Source organism: Peromyscus californicus, unplaced genomic scaffold, assembly GCF_007827085.1.
Source record: "Peromyscus californicus insignis strain IS unplaced genomic scaffold, ASM782708v3 Scaffold_3__1_contigs__length_106647218, whole genome shotgun sequence".
NCBI classification, from domain to species: domain Eukaryota; kingdom Metazoa; phylum Chordata; class Mammalia; order Rodentia; family Cricetidae; genus Peromyscus; species Peromyscus californicus.
Genome location: NW_026294551.1, coordinates 68,522,655 through 68,538,718, shown reverse-complemented (window position 1 = coordinate 68,538,718; position 16,064 = coordinate 68,522,655). Strand labels below are relative to the sequence as shown.

The window sequence follows — 16,064 nt, the reverse complement described above, 5'->3', positions numbered from 1 at the left end:
GGATGTGTCTCTGTGGAGTATGTGCATGTGAGAGCAGGTGCTCTACAACTGGAGCTTCAGGAGGATGTGAACTGCCTCACATGAGGACCAATTTGAGCCGCCTCTCCAGATCCCCAATGCTCATTTTTAAATTTTACTTATGTTCTATTACTGTAATCTCAATTCTGTTTTAATTAAACCAAGGTCTTTATACACTCTGGAACAAGTCCCTTGTCCACCACATACGTGAATTTTTTTTCTGGTCTTTTGGAGTTTAGCTTACATGAACTCTGATGCATCAACTGTTTTTTTATGATTTGTACTCTGCCACAGGAATTTCAGCATACTCTTCAAAGTCACAAAGACTGTCGATTTATTCTAGAACTCTTAGGTTTAATTTTGTATCTATAATCCAATTTGTAGTCCATTTGTCCACCCTGCACCTCCAGCCCACTAAAGTTAAGATCTGCAGTTGAGAATGAACGTGCCCTGATGTTACTCTTAGTTTTCAAATTCCATCAATTTCTAGACTCCTATTTTCACATACACTTTAGAATCAGTCTGTCACTGCAAAGTTTGACTGTCTCCTTTTAACTGTTTTGTGAATTAATGTGACTGGCAGCTTGTTTTTCCTGTGTAAACCTAGTGTTCCCTAAAGAGTAGTTTGCATTTACTATTGTTTAGATAGCCACAAGGTAAAACGACTAAGTTCAAGTATAAATGTTAATTTAATTCTGTGGTTTAGAATTATTATTCCACATGGACAGAACACATCCATTCATACTGGACACTGATATGCAGAGGAAAGGTTAGAAAGGCAGTACGGAATGCTGGTTTAGAATGATAACAGCTGGCCATGGGCATATGCCTGTAGTGGAGGCCAACCTGGGCTACACATCAAGATGTTGTCACAAACAATTGACTCAGAACTGCAGAATACTTGACCTTTGTACATCCTGTTTTGCTGTTCTAGAAATGGATTCACATTAGTCTCTACCTTCTTGGTGAGGATTCAGTGAGTAATTATAAACTGCCTAGGAATGTGCGTGCTTGGGAAGTTTACAGAGCAGTGTATACTGACCAACTCTCCATGTAACTGGTTTCCATTACTGTTGTGATGTTACTATTGTTGCCTTAGTTATCTTTTCTTTCTCTTCACACAGAGACAGGCCTCTTTAGTGTTAACCTGAGCAGCATGTAGAAAAAGACTTTTCTAGTCAGGTCCCCTCTTAGATGGAGCAACATATAAAAAAAAAAAGTGCCTATTTACATTTATATTTAAAAGAGAAAACGGAGCAGAACTGGTATCAAGGTATAGAAAAAAAATAAACCAATTAAATTAATTCTTCCCCTTTTATAGCAATGTCCTAATATCCTCCAAAATAGTTTAAATGCATACATAATTTATATGTCCATGACATATACTGTTTACAACAGAGAACTTTCAGTAGATAGTAGAACTAGTAATTCTAATTTGGTTACTTTACCAATCAGTAAGTGTCAATAAAACATAACTGTATACTAAATTGATTTGCCAGGTTTTCTCCTCTTAAAACAAAAGGCTCTGAGTGTCAGAGGCATAAAGGTTTAAAAGGGAATGACACTCAGTATCTAGTTACTTCTGAAACGTCTACCAAGCAGGAGAGCACATAACAGAGCAGGCTTAGCAAAGGAGCTGTGTGTGTAATCCATGCTTCTTGGCCAGGCAAAGAAGTCCCTATCGGTTCCTCAGGACAGGAAAGTCAGTTGAACCCATAACTGCAGTGGCTTATCAGGGTGTAAACAGGCAAGGTGGAGGACAGCTTTCGTGCTGTTTCTGATTACTCTCCACACACAAAGAGCACTCGGGTCTACACTTCATTCCTAGTGCTTGGTGCCAGGTGCCTGACCTGCTAACTTGAGATTTTCCTCCAATAAATAAGGCGTTTTCAGTTGTCAAATGATTTTTTTTTAGATGGAAAACCTTTTTGTGTGTTTTGGTTTTCTGAGACAGAGTTTCTCCATGTAACAGCCCTGGCTGGCCTTGAACTCACAGAGATTGACCTGCCTCTGCCTCGAGTGCTGGCATTAAAGGTGTGTGCCACCACTGCCTGGCATAGGGAAACATTTTTTTTTGTTTTTCTGGGTTTTTTGCTTTTGTTTTTTTGTTTTGTTTTGTTTTATAAAATATGCTATGACAATTACACCATACTCTGCAAGGAGTTCTCTAAAACTTCTTTCTATTTAAAAGTATTTTTAGATTTACTTATTTTATGTCTATGAGTGTTTTGCCTGAATATATGTCTGTGCACCATTAGCATGCCTGGTTCTTGGGAGGTCAGAAGAGAGCACTGGGTCCCCTGGAACTGGAGTGGCATAGTTGTAAGCTACCACATGGGTGCTAGGGGGCCTCTGTAACTACTCAGTCATCTCTCCAGTCTCCTACTTTCAACTTCTTCACTATTCTCCCCCACCCTCCCCACCTCTCACTGTCCCTCCCTCCTCCCTCCCTTCCTTGTTGTGAGGCTTTCTTTAGTCTCACTGTCTTGCCTAGGCTGACCTGGACTCCTGGGGGCAAGTGACAATCCCACCTCAGTCTTCAGAGTAGCTAGGACTACAGACACTCACCACACCAGGCTTCCACTGTGTGTGTGTCTGTTTTTTTCAAGACAGGGTTTCTTTGTGTAGCTTTGGAGCCTGTCCTAGAACACACTTTGTAGGCCAAGCTGGCCTCAAACTCAGAGATCCTCCTGTCTCTGTCTCCAAAGTGCTGGGATTAAAGACGTGTGCCACCACGCCTGGCATGTTATATGTTTTTAACAAAAATCTGCATCCAACTGTATTACCAAAATTAACGTCACAGTTGAAACAGATAACGGATAAGAATGCCTGGCATCTGGCTTAGTGTGACTTCTAAATCTTTTCTGAGAAACAGACAGACAGACAGAGACACTAATATATGAGGAAGGTGTGACAGCGTATGCCTATAATCAGAAGGGAGTGACAGCACTCCAGAGGCTGAGGAGGACTGTGAACTTGAGGCCAGCAAGGGCTACATAGTGAGACCCTGTCCCCCCAAAAGACAATCATTTTTAGGGCCAGAGAGAAGGTTCAGAGGGTAAAGGGTGTTTGCTGTGCAAGCATGAGGCCCTCCACCAACAGAAAAGGCCCACAGAGCTGTAACCCATGTACTGTGGGGAGTAGAGACGGGCAAACCGACAGGGTCTGCTGACTAGCCAACCTTGAGAAACAGCAAGTTCAGTGAAGGACTGCCTCGAGGGGTTAAGGGAGAAACAGAAAGCAGGGCACTCGACATCCTCCACTGGCTTCCAAATGTACACACACACATACACATCAGAAAACACACAGATTCACGTTTTACTGAAAATCACGAAAAAAATTACCTGGATTTCTATAGTACTAGACATTGTTTAACAACTACTCAGTAGCCATACTGCACATAATGTATTGCGTAGCCAACTATGGGCCAGCTTCCATTTCACTTATCTGCTGAAGTGACAGTTCACTTTTGGAAACTTTACCCAGAGCACCAGGACTCAACCAGGATCCTTACAGCATAAAAACTGCCCACAGGTTCAGCATAATCATTAAGTTACAGAAGCAGAAACTGTACAATAGCATGAGCACCTGCCTCACAGTCCCTGATGGAGGGAGATTAAAGTTCAAATCACATGAATAATAACTCTGAGGTTCCATCAGAGAAGACCTCCATCTAGACAGGCTGTTGACAGAATCCAGTTTTAGACACAACGTGTCATATATAATTATAATTTAAGGTAGCATTGAGCTAGACTTTATTAGGTTGCCTGATGTACCTGAATTGTGATTTCTTCATCCCCAAGGTAAAGATAGTATTTGCCTCTTTGTCAAATAATCTTTGTCAAAGTGCATTAAATGTAATGTGTGATTAACATTCAAATGTTTGTTTTTGTTTTTCTCCTTTGGGAGGTGTTTATAATATAGCTGGAGCTTTCTGTTTTACAAGGAAATTTACTAACATCATTGATTTAAAAAAATTTTTAAACCATTCAAATAAAACAGGCTGGATATGGTAGTCTATGCCTGTAATTCCAGTACCTGAGGGCCAGAGTCAGGATGAATCCGAATTCAAGGCCAGTCAGATCTGCATACAGACCCTGTTTGGGGGTAAGGGGTTGGTGGGAGTCCTAAACAGGACAGGAAAGGACTAAACACAACTTAATGGTAGTAAAAATAAGTAAAAAATTTAAAGCTGCACTTTAATTGGATCACCTTGTCTGACATGGTCACTGGAACCAATTATTGTGGCCAAACACTGAAATGAACCCCGGCTCCTTGAGCCAAGAGGCTAGGCAAGGGGAAGGGAGGCACAGTGTGCTGGAAAGGAGACTCAAGGACCTGCTCAGGAGCCTGTAACTGCATCGTGTCTGCTTTGTCCAGGCTATAACAGAACCTGAAACACATTCAACTATATGTATGAAGACTAAATGGAAACTTAGCATTTGAGAGATTCTTGAAGGCACCAGCTAAAAATAATAAAACTAATGGATTTAAAAAAAAAAAAAAGAATTGAGTGTGAAAACTCACAGGAGAAGATGACAAATTTAAAATGTTCACTGCTTCTAATTAAAGAAATGGAAATTGGAGATTCTCTAGAGAAGCCCATGGGAATGTACTCCTCTATTTCTCCACATCTCTTTTAATGCTGTGCTTAAATATAGAATTAAACCATTTTTAATAAACTACAACCTGCATGTGCGCACGCGCGCGCGCGCGCGCGCACACACACACACACACACACACACACACACACACACACACACACGAGCACGAGTGCACACATACACACATATATTTGGAGAGACGGTTCAGCAGTTAAGAGCACTGACTGCTTTTCCAGAGGACCGGGATTCAATTCCCAGCATTCACATGGCAGCTCACAACTGTCTGTAAACTCCAGTTCCAGGGATCTAACACCTTTACACAGACATACATGCAAGCAAACACCAATGCACATAAAATAAATAATTAACCAAAACCAGCAACTACCATTTCATAACTATTCTATTTTAAAGTGTGGTCGTATTCAGTGTTGGGAAGGGAACAGGGAAAGTGTCTATGGTGGTCTGAATGAGAATGGCCTCCATAGGCTCATGTTTGAATACTTGGTCCCCGGTTGGTGGAACTATTTGGGAAGGATTAAGAGATGTGGCCTTGTTGAAGAAAGTGTGTCAGTGGGACTTTGAGGTTTCAAAAGACTAGTGCCATTCAAAGTGTGCTCTCTGTCTCCTGCTTGGGGTTCAAGATGTGAATCTCAGCTGCTGCCCCAGCCACCTGCTACTTTCCATTCACTCCCCCATCACGAACTCTAACCTTCTGAAACTGTAAGGCCCAAACAAACTCTTCTATAAGTTGCTCTGGTCATGGTCTCTCATCACAGCAATAGAAAAAGAGAGTACTTAAGACACTGGTAACCACATATATGTGAGTTTCAGTCCTTTTATGAAAGGAACCTAAAGTTTTCACAATTAGTAATCTATAAAGAACTCAAAAGAAAGAAAAACCTTTATGCATGAAAATTCTTTATTAAATACTTCTTAAAACAGAAGTTAAAAAAATAGGTACAATTTAATGTCAAGTGGCTAGGTAGTTGTTTAATTATGGTTTAATGGCAGATTTTACAGCCATGTTGGTGTTAAAAGAATATGTTTAACAAATTGTATTGCCTAAAAGCACTGTTAATAGTATAAGAATCACAGGAATTTATATGAAAATAAGATGGCCATTTAAAATCTAACATTATTAAAAACAAACCTAAAATCTTTTTATTTTTTAAGATATTTTTATTTTATTTATATGAATGTTTTGCCTGTGTGTGTTTCTGTGCACCACATGTGCCTGGTATCCATGGAGACCAGAAGAAGCACTAGATCTCTTGGAGCCTGAGTTACAGATGGTTGTGAACTGTCATGTAGGTGCTGGGACCTGAATCAAGATCCTCTACAAGACAGCCAGTGCTCTTAACCATTGAGCCATCTCTCCAGCAACAGATTTTGTCTTTAAAACATCTGATATATCGGGTATCATGTTTTCAAAACACCTGGACTTCACCAAAAATGGGCAACAACAATTACATTTTAGATATAATTCACAGAAATACTAACTTACAAAAATATACAGGGTTTTTTATATACTCAGAGAATATGACATAGCTACTCTTGATGAATAAATGGCTTATGACAGCTTTTATAAAATATATGTGGAAAATTTCAACATCCTTTATACCAACTCAAAGTACTGGGCTTATTTCTATGAAATGCTTTATGTTCTTCTCATCTGTTTCATTAGCACAGCTCCACAGGAGACCACTGAAGCCCTGTTTCTGGAATGCTGCCCCAATTCTTCTCACCCAGGCCTTGTTGCCAGGGCTGCAGCTGCACAACCAATTCTTATTAAAATGGAGTCTTTGAAATGCTGGTCTATGGAAAAGGACATAAAGGATTTCATTATCTCTTCTCAAAACTCACAGTGAGAGAGGATTGCGCTCCACCCTTCCCAAGGCACATAACCACTGACGTCCCTCTCTGCCAACTTAAATACCAAGACAAAGAAGACAGCAGCTCGGCCTCAGGACAAGAAGTCCTGACAGACAGCACTGCAGAGCAGCGAAATTAACATCTAGCAGGTTATTTTCAGATGAGTGTAAAATCAGCGCTGTGGTCAAGAGCGGCAGCCTCGCTCACACGGCCGTGACTTGAGAAACAACACTTCTAAAGAGTAAGTGAGTACTTGGGGAAGACTCAGCGCTCTGTAACAACAACCAATAATAATTTCACACACAAAAATGTGAAAACTGAAAGGATTCACCCACTTGCTATTGTACTGACAACAGTAACAGCTGCTTGGAAGAGAATTTTATGGATGGGTTACTCTCCTCCATTTTCATTAGGAACACATGCCCTTTGGCTCTCCAAATAAAATTCTTAACAACTGCTGGCCTTGCTCATCAGAGACAATTTATGAGTGATTTTATCTTAACAGAAACATTAATGTAAATCTATAAAGATTAATTATTTTCAACTGAATGTAAACAGATAAATACTCAAAGGCAAAGTAAAAACCAAGGCCAGATTTTTTTTTTTTCTTTTTTTTTCTTTTTTTTTTTTTTTTGGTTTTTCGAGACAGGGTTTCTCTGTGTAGCTTTGCGCCTTTCCTGGAACTCACTTGGTAGCCCAGGCTGGCCTCGAACTCACAGAGATCCGCCTGGCTCTGCCTCCCGAGTGCTGGGATTAAAGGCGTGCGCCACCACCGCCCGGCAAGGCCAGATTTTTATTCAACAGTATTTTCAATGTTGGTAGGACACTAGGATTCTTGTAGCATGAAGAACCTTAGAATAGCATTGATTTAGGGACAAGAATTCAGGCTGGAAACATCCTTGGAGTACACTGCAGTCTGTTCCTCAGTGATAGATACACTCCAGTGTAAGGAAGCAGGGAGAGTGAGGGGCACGCTCCCTGGAGACCTGACTACACAGCATGCACTTCAGGTCAGAGACACCAGACCCAGCTCTAAAGCGCAGTTACTGTCATTTTATCCGTGGTAATCAAACAAGTGCACTTTACACACATGGATACAAGAAACATGATGAGATGCACGTTAAACAACTGATTTCCTCAACTTGCGCTGTCAAGCTCTACATGAAATGTTCACTCTCAGTACTTGCAAAGGAATTTTAAAATACTTCTGTGTTTTTTCTAATAGATTTTGCCTTAATCAGTACATGCTATTTTATTTTTAAATGCTCGATTTTAAAGTTTTAAGTTCCTTCCTTATCTTAGAGAACTACATTTCCATTTTATTTAAAATGTATAGCCAAAAGAATCTCTAGAACTCTTAAGTTCCCTGTCCCTGCCAGTGTTGACTGTGTGCTGGGAAACACCATTCCTTCCTCTCAGAAGGGGCGTGTGTGTCCTCTAATCCTGAGACTGTGATGGAAGGGGCCTCAACAATCTTCATTTTTTTTAATGTACTGGAACATACGATGAAGAGAGGATAAATATGGTTCTGGCTAGAGGAAAATTTACATTTTTTTTTGTTTGTTTGTTTTTTTTTTGTTTTGTTTTTTTTTTTTTTTGGTTTTTCGAGACAGGGTTTCTCTGTGTAGCTTTGCGCCTTTCCTGGAACTCACTTGGTAGCCCAGGCTGGCCTCGAACTCACAGAGATCCGCCTGGCTCTGCCTCCCGAGTGCTGGGATTAAAGGCGTGCGCCACCACCGCCCGGCTTTTGTTTGTTTTTTTGAGACACAGTCTCTCTGTATAGTCCTGGCTATCCTGGAACTCACTAGATAGACCAGGCTGCCTATGTCTCCCAAGTGCTACAATTAAAGGCATGCACCACCATGCCCAGCTTCCAGTAGATTTTTGTTTGTTTGTTTTTGTTCTGTTTTGTTTTTGTTTTCCGAGACAGGGTTTCTCTGTGTAACAAGTCCTGGCTGTTCTGGAACTAGCTTTGTAGACCAGACTGGACTCAAACTCAGAGATCCACCTACCTCTGCCTCCCGAGTGCTAGGATCAAAAGCGTGCGCCACCACCGCCCGGCTTCCAGTAGATTTTTAATGATTAGGGTTAGGCTACTAAAATGGCTTTGAAGAGTAGATAATCATTACTGACTGCTTTTATTGGTAAAAGGCGGAATGTCCTGTGACTACCTGGTCAAACAACTGTCATGACCGTCACATGGGCAATGGAAAGGCTGTGCTAACCTGAAGAGAAAAGCCTCACTCTGGACTCGGACAAAATGAACTCATTAATGGTGAGTGCTAACAACACGAAGAAAGTAGACTATTTTTGTGGCAATCACTTCACTATCTAGCCACCAGTGGCCACAGACTTACCCCTTATTCAGCTATCTCTGAGTGTAGACTATTCCACAAGACACACACAGGTGACTCTGCAGACTCAGTAGCAGTACAAGTTGTTCCTGGAAGATTTCTTCTCATTTAGTTTCCCTGTTTCACTCAAAACTGGCCCTATCTGCAAACGAAAGCATGCAATTAGGAGGCAAAAGTGCCAGGGAGCAATTCCTCCCTCTATATAATTAAATGATACAACATGAAAACTAAACTCAAATGCTAGACTCACTAAGCACCATGTTTAAACAAGCAACCTACTTTTCAATGCCTGTAACATGCTTATTACACAAGGTTACCACCCTTTTCTCATCATATAAATTGATCGTTGCTTCTACAGTATACAAGGTACAACTTATACCAAAGGTGACCCACTGAGAAGAAGCCAGGTAACAAGTCTTCAGTGGACACACACAAGGTTGGCTTACACACTGTGTTAAAGAACAGCTTCCTCCATTGACAAATCTGAAGACTTCATAAGAAGAATTCAGATTTCTGCTCTCTCTTGAAAAATAAAACCAGACAACATGAGGTGTGCTCCTACTGGAGCACTATTCGATTGGATTAACAGCCAACTCCTGATGTCAGGGCATGGGCTTCGTGGTTCTCCAGACGCTGCCACTCTGTCCACTGGAACCTAGCTCAGTTACCTGCCTGGACCCGCTAAGCAGCTGAGCTTTCAAACTCTGGAATGTATTTTTAATAGCTCACAGAGAACACTGTATTATTGTCAAAGTCAAACATATTTTCCTGACTTAGTGATATAAAATAACATGAGATAAAAACAAGAGGTCTGAGTCAGAAAGCTATAGATTTGAGCTCTGAGTATCAGTACCTATGTGACCAGGCCTATATCAAAGCTAAGCTATTTCTTCATACAGAAACAACCAAATAAACACACAAACACTTAACATACTAAGCAAACAACAGGCCTCAAATCTAGCATGCACAAGCTCCATTGGTAATCCTAATCACTTCTTTCTCAATCTTGCTCATCTCGGAGACCACACTGTAACTCCCCCTAAAAGCACTGTCAGGACAAGTCATTCTCCTCCAATTCCAGCCATTCAAACAAACAGCAATTCCTCCCTCAGCACCAACTGATTTGCTGAAATTGTCTGTATACTCACCTGTTTAAATTGTGGTAGGCTTGGGTGTAGCTCAGTCGGTAGAGTGCTTGCTTGCCTTGCATGCACAAGGTCCCAGGCCTACTCCTTAGCACCAAGAACACAGCAAAGACAGGAACAACTAATTGTGTCCTCCCAATGCTGCTGGTACAAATTTGAAATACTTACTATTGTTTTTTTAATTTTGTAGTTGCTTTAAAACGCGCGCGCGCGCGCGCACACATACACACACACACACACACACACACACACACACACACACACCCGCCCACAAAAAAAAAAAAAGAAAAAGACACACACAGAGTGTCATACAATGCAGCTACTGCATTCCTAGGTATTTATCTTAAAAAGCAAAAATGTACGTCTATAAAACTATTCACAGCAATTTATTTGTAACAGATGATAAAATGAGTAAGCAGAAAGCCACTGACCTGAGACTATCTCTATACTTTGAGTTTCTATACTATGAAATATGTTAAGTTGTATGGTGTTTTGGTTTTGGTTAATTTTGGCATGTGATGTTTTTATTTATGTTCAAGTTTTTTATAACTAAAAGTTTATAAAATTATTTTTTTAATGAAATGCAACCTAACTCACTATGTAAACAAACAGAAAACCTGACTGACTGTCAGAACAAACAGCTGAGTCTCTCCCAATCACAAGCAGCCAAATTCAGCCAAGCACAGCTGCCAACAAATCAGACCACACCCGAAAAGGATAGAGAAAGAGATGAACCTTACTTTACTTCCCCTTTTTTGTCTAGAACCACTCAATCAATACATCAATACCCAGTTAGACAAAACTCTCTGGATCTTTTTTTTTTTTTTGGTTTTTCAAGACAGGGTTTCTCTGTGTAGCTTTGCGCCTCTCCTGGGACTCACTTGGTAGCCCAGGCTGGCCTCGAACTCACAGAGATCCGCCTGGCTCTGCCTCCCGAGTGCTGGGATTAAAGGCGTGCGCCACCACCGCCCGGCTGATCTTTTATGATTATGAGTATTGCTTAATTCATAAAAATCATTCTTTACTCAAACAGCTTTATTTAAATTGCCCAAAGGCTTTTTTCCCCCTTATTTTCCCCCCAAAAAACAGGCAGCAACTCCAATTGCCTGTAGATAGGTGAATGATAAACAGGAGTACACCTTCATTCAGAGAGGCATTTGCAGCCATGCACCACATGTGTGAATAACTATGAATGTAACCCAATACAAAATTGTAAACTGACTTAAAACATGTGAGATTGTGTGCGTGTGTGTTGGTATATGTGTGTAACTTAGCTACCTAGCTCTCAAGGATGAACTCTGCAGAGGACAACATACAAAACTAGGTTGAACATGCCTGGTTGCAACAATGAATGAACTACTTACTATAGGGACTGTGGGATGGCTTAGCATGTAAAATGCCTGCCATACAGGACTGGAGATCTGAGTACGGAAGCCCAGCACAAACATAAAAAGTTGGATGCAGTGGTACACATCTGTGACTCCAGTGACAAGGGGGCCAAGATAGGTGGTGGATTTGGGGGATTTTCTGGTCAGCCAGTATAGCCAAAATGCCAAGCCCCAGGTTCATTGAAAAACTGCCTCAAAATATACAATGGAGGGGGCCAGTGGGATGGCTCACTGGGTATGGGCACTTGCTATCAAGTCTAAGTTCAACTCAGAGATCCTCATGGTGCCTCAAAACGCCATCTGACATCCACACATGTGCACATATGCACCCATACACCCACACACACCCCACACACAATACATAAGTAAATGTAAAGAATTTTTAAATAGAGAGTGCCAAAGGAAGATAACATACCTCTGGCCTTTACATATCCACACATGAATAAGCACACACATATAAACGCACACACCCCCCCCACACAAAAATAATTAACTACTATACATATATCAACACGGATGAACCAAAAAATACACACACACACACACACACACACACACACACACACACACACACACACACCACACACACACACACAGAGTATCCTATAAAATCCATTTATATAAATTCTAGGAAACAAAAACTAGCCAGGCAGTGGTGACAAACACCTTTAATCCCAACACCCAGGAGAAGGCAGAAGCAGATGGATCTACAGAGTGGGTTCTAGGACACCCAAGACTAGAGAAACTCTGTCTAAAACAAAGAAGGAAGAAAGGAAGGAGGGAGGGAGGGAGGGAGGGAGGGAGGGAGGAAGGAAGGGAAAGAAGGAAGAAAAAAAGAGAGAGAGAGAGGAAGGAAGGAAGGAAGGAAGGAAGGAAGGAAGGAAGGAAGGAAGGAAGGAAGAGGGGAAGAAAGAAAAATAAAAAACTATTTCTGGTAACAAAGAGCAAGTGTATCAATTGCCTGGAAATGGGTGTGAAGAGGACTACAAATGGCTGGAAGCAAACTATGGTGATATTTTATTTGTAGTAAAATGTTATTTGTATGTTAATAAATAAAGTTGCCCGGGGGTCAGAGCTATTAGCAAGCCATAGGAAAGCAGGGCAGTGGTGGCGTACGCTTGTAATCCCAGCACTTGGTAGGCAGAGCTGGGTAAGTCTCTGTGTGTTCAGGGATACAGCCATTATTGGATACACATGCCTTTAATCTCAATACCAATCATAGAAAACCTGGAGGTCTATACAGGCAGGCCGTGAGGAGGCGGTCATGTGGTTGGGTTTACAACCAATGAGAAGGCAGAACAGGAACTCTATATAAAGACTTTAACACAGGGGTAGCTCTGGTTCGGAGAGGTAGGACCACCGCAGGAGGAAGGGTAAGGTTTTAGCTCTTAGCTCTGACCTCTTGGCTTTCTTCTTTGTATTGGTTCTGTGTTTCTTATTTAATAAGACGGTTGGATACATCTACAGCAAACTTTTGGGATAACAGATATTTTCAACTATATTTTTGCTACAGTGGATTTTGTGGTGCAGGGGTCATACCACAGTCTTGGGCACCCCAGGCAAGCTCTGGTCCACTGTCTGTTCCCAGCCTCAGATTTCCAGTAGCTGAGTATGGTATCCCTTCATAGGCATGTATGTATGGCAAAATTTATTAAACTGAACACTTTTAAAATGTGCAATTATTCTGTTTAAAACCAGTTAAATCACTGCAGATTGATAATTAGTAGCAAGACTGATTTACATGGAAAGCTGGATCCTTCAATGCATTTAAGCTTGACACATGGTCACAATCTTTTCAGAAGGCTTTCAGAAATGTATATAATGCTAAATATCAGAAACACTAATTGCTGCTCGAAAAGAAAGCATGGGCTAAAACAGCACTGGATCCTAATATAATTGGGCATTCATAAAAAGGTAATTCAATAGACTATTATTCATTCATTTCTGGTCAATATAGTCCCTTAGTCCTTTATTACATTTGGTAGGAATCAGTTTTTTGTTTTGTTTTCTAATTAAATCATCTCACTGTCAGCTAAAACTACGTTTTAATGTACTCACCCAAAGAACATTCTGAGCCCATGACTGGCATGTACTAGATTCTACTTAGAAGCCCTGAAAAGCCATGAAGCCACAATCTACCTTAAGACCTGGCGTATGGTGGTGTTTTTTGCAGCACATTACATGCCACTGTCCCCACTTGCCTGTTGTTCACAGTGAAGAGACAGAGCACACTGCATTACCTCTCTAGTTGAGTTTGAGATTATAGCACTCTCCGCACAGAGACTTGTTTTCCAAGGTATCCATCTGAGTGCCATGAATAAGAAAGGATATCTTTAATGAGTTGACATCTTCAAACACTTTCAGGCAGTCAGGGAAAAGTTAAAAGTGTCCTCCAACATCCAGAGAGACAAGAGGTAATGCAATGTATATTCTTTCTCTTCTACCTTGTTTCTCAAGCAAAACACAAGGGTATCATTCCGGATTCCTGCCTTTCTGCTTTGTCGTTCAAGGAAGGCCAGACACCACTATGCTCTCTCTTAATTATTTTTACAGTGTGATTGCCACCAAGCCTGACGTTTGAGTTGCATCCCCAGACCGAACTTGATAGAAGGAGAGAACCTTTTGTAAACTGTCCTCTGACCTTCATATGCCTGCTATGGCACACTCAAAACCCTTCTCCCTAAGACAGACAGGCACACAGGCGCGCGCGCATGCATGCATACACACACACACACACACACACACACACACACACACACACACACACACACACAGACATGCTTTTTTGTTTTGTGGAGGCAGGACCTCTAGCAGGCCAGGCTAGCCTCAAACCTGCTATGTAAATGAAGGGGCCTTGACCTCCTCCTGACCCTCCAACCCCCACCTCCCAGGTGCTAGGATTACAGGGGTGGATGTGCCACCACTCCAGGATTATTCTGGTTTGGGGAGACAGGTTCTCCCTATTCAGTCCAGACTAGCTTTGAACTCACTGTGTAGCCCAGGCTAGTCTTGAATTCACAATCTTCCCGGCCTGAGATTATAGATGTTCTCTATTACACACAGTAGACATACAAGAAATATTTAGCATATCAAAACCAAAAGCCCTTCTGTCATTTCATGAAACATGGGGGGGAGGGGACCATGAAAAAGAACACACTAAAAGGAAAATGTTTAAAATTGAGTAATGACAAAAATTGAACACGACCAAAAAGCAAAACATTAGACTGGCGAGATGGAGAGCACTTGTTTTTCCAGAGGGCCCAACTTCAACTCCCCAAACTCACATGTTATATACATAAAATAAAACAAATCTTAAGAAATAAATAGATAATAAAAGTAAAACATCTTCCCAGTCTATTCTGGGTAAGAGGTAAGACTTGCTAATTCCTAGTTCACATTTTTTTTTTGGGGGGGGGGGGAGGGGGTGGCTTCAAGACAAGTTTTCTCTGTGTAGCAAGTTTCCTGGAACTTGCTCTGTAGACCAGGCTGGCCTAGAACTCACAGAGATCCACTTGCTTCTGCCTCCTGAGTACTGGTATTAAAGGTGTGCGCCACCACCATCTGGTTTTTCTTTTTCTTTTTCTTTCTTTCTTTCTTTCTTTCTTTCTTTCTTTCTTTCTTTCTTTCTTTCTTTCTTTCTTTCTTTCTTTCTTTCTTTCCTTCCTTCCCTCCCTCCCTCCCTCCCTTCTCTCTCTCTCTCTCTCTCTCTCTCTCTCTCTCTCTCTCTCTCTCTCTCTCTCTCTCTCCTGAGACAGTGTTTCTCTGTATAGCCCTGGCTATCCTGGAACTTGCTATGTAGACCAGGCTGGCCTCAAACTCAGAAAACCACCTCAGAGTAGTAAAGGTATGTACTACCACGTCTGGCCTGTCTGTCACACATTATTTTTGAAGATTATCACAACCCACCTCATTTCAGCAAAATAAATAAAAAATAAACTGAATTTTAAAAATAAAACATAGGATGTGGAGATGGCTCAGCAAGCAAAGTCCTTGTACAAGTATGAAGACCTGAGTTCGAATCCCCAGTACCCATGTAAAGCCAGGAACGGTAGTACATCTCTGATCCCAGTGCACCTACAGAGATAGGAGAATTCCAAGAAAACACACAAGCCAGCCAGCCTGTGAACAAGAGACCCTGTCTCAAACAAGATGGAAAGGGGAGTGAGTGACATCGGAGGTTGTCCTCTCACCTCTGTATACAAGCTGTGGCACATACACACCCACAATCACACAATCACACATACCCACAATCACACACCAAGAGTCTACAACCAAGTTACAAAACCAAACAGGAAAAAAAAAAGTACATTCAAAGTATGCATTAATTCAACTCTAAAAACCTAGATAAGACAGAAAAATAAAGATTTTACAGTTACATCCACTGGCATACTTCAACCATTCACCACAACAGGAAACACACTATAAAAGGTTTCTACAAACACTAGCTTATTTCCAACCGAAAACATTAGACCTGAGAAAACCACTTTATCTAAACAAAACTGTTCACATTTAGTATAACATTTCAGGACATACCCAGTCTAAGTTGAAATGTTTTTAATATTACCATCTTCAAAATATACTTCATGCAAAGTCTTGTGACCAAATAAAATAACAGAAGGATATTCACACTCTCCTAGACATACCTTTTTGTACTTCAGGGGCAAAAAAGTTAAAAAAAAAAAA

At 41.1% G+C, this 16,064-nt stretch overlaps 1 protein-coding gene across 4 annotated transcripts in view; it reads right to left on the bottom strand.

The window, feature by feature from the left end:
* The window catches only part of Cdc42se2 (CDC42 small effector 2), a 77,829-nt gene that overhangs the window by 32,950 nt on the left and 28,815 nt on the right, over nucleotides 1-16,064 (bottom strand). The window contains exon 1 of one of the 4 annotated variants that reach the window (XM_052757737.1): nucleotides 8,852-8,875. The exons of the other annotated variants lie outside the window; for them this stretch is intronic. The gene's annotated coding sequence lies outside the window, so the exon portion shown is untranslated. Of the gene's footprint in view, nucleotides 1-8,851; nucleotides 8,876-16,064 lie in introns of those variants that run through there. 4 annotated transcript variants of the gene reach the window in all.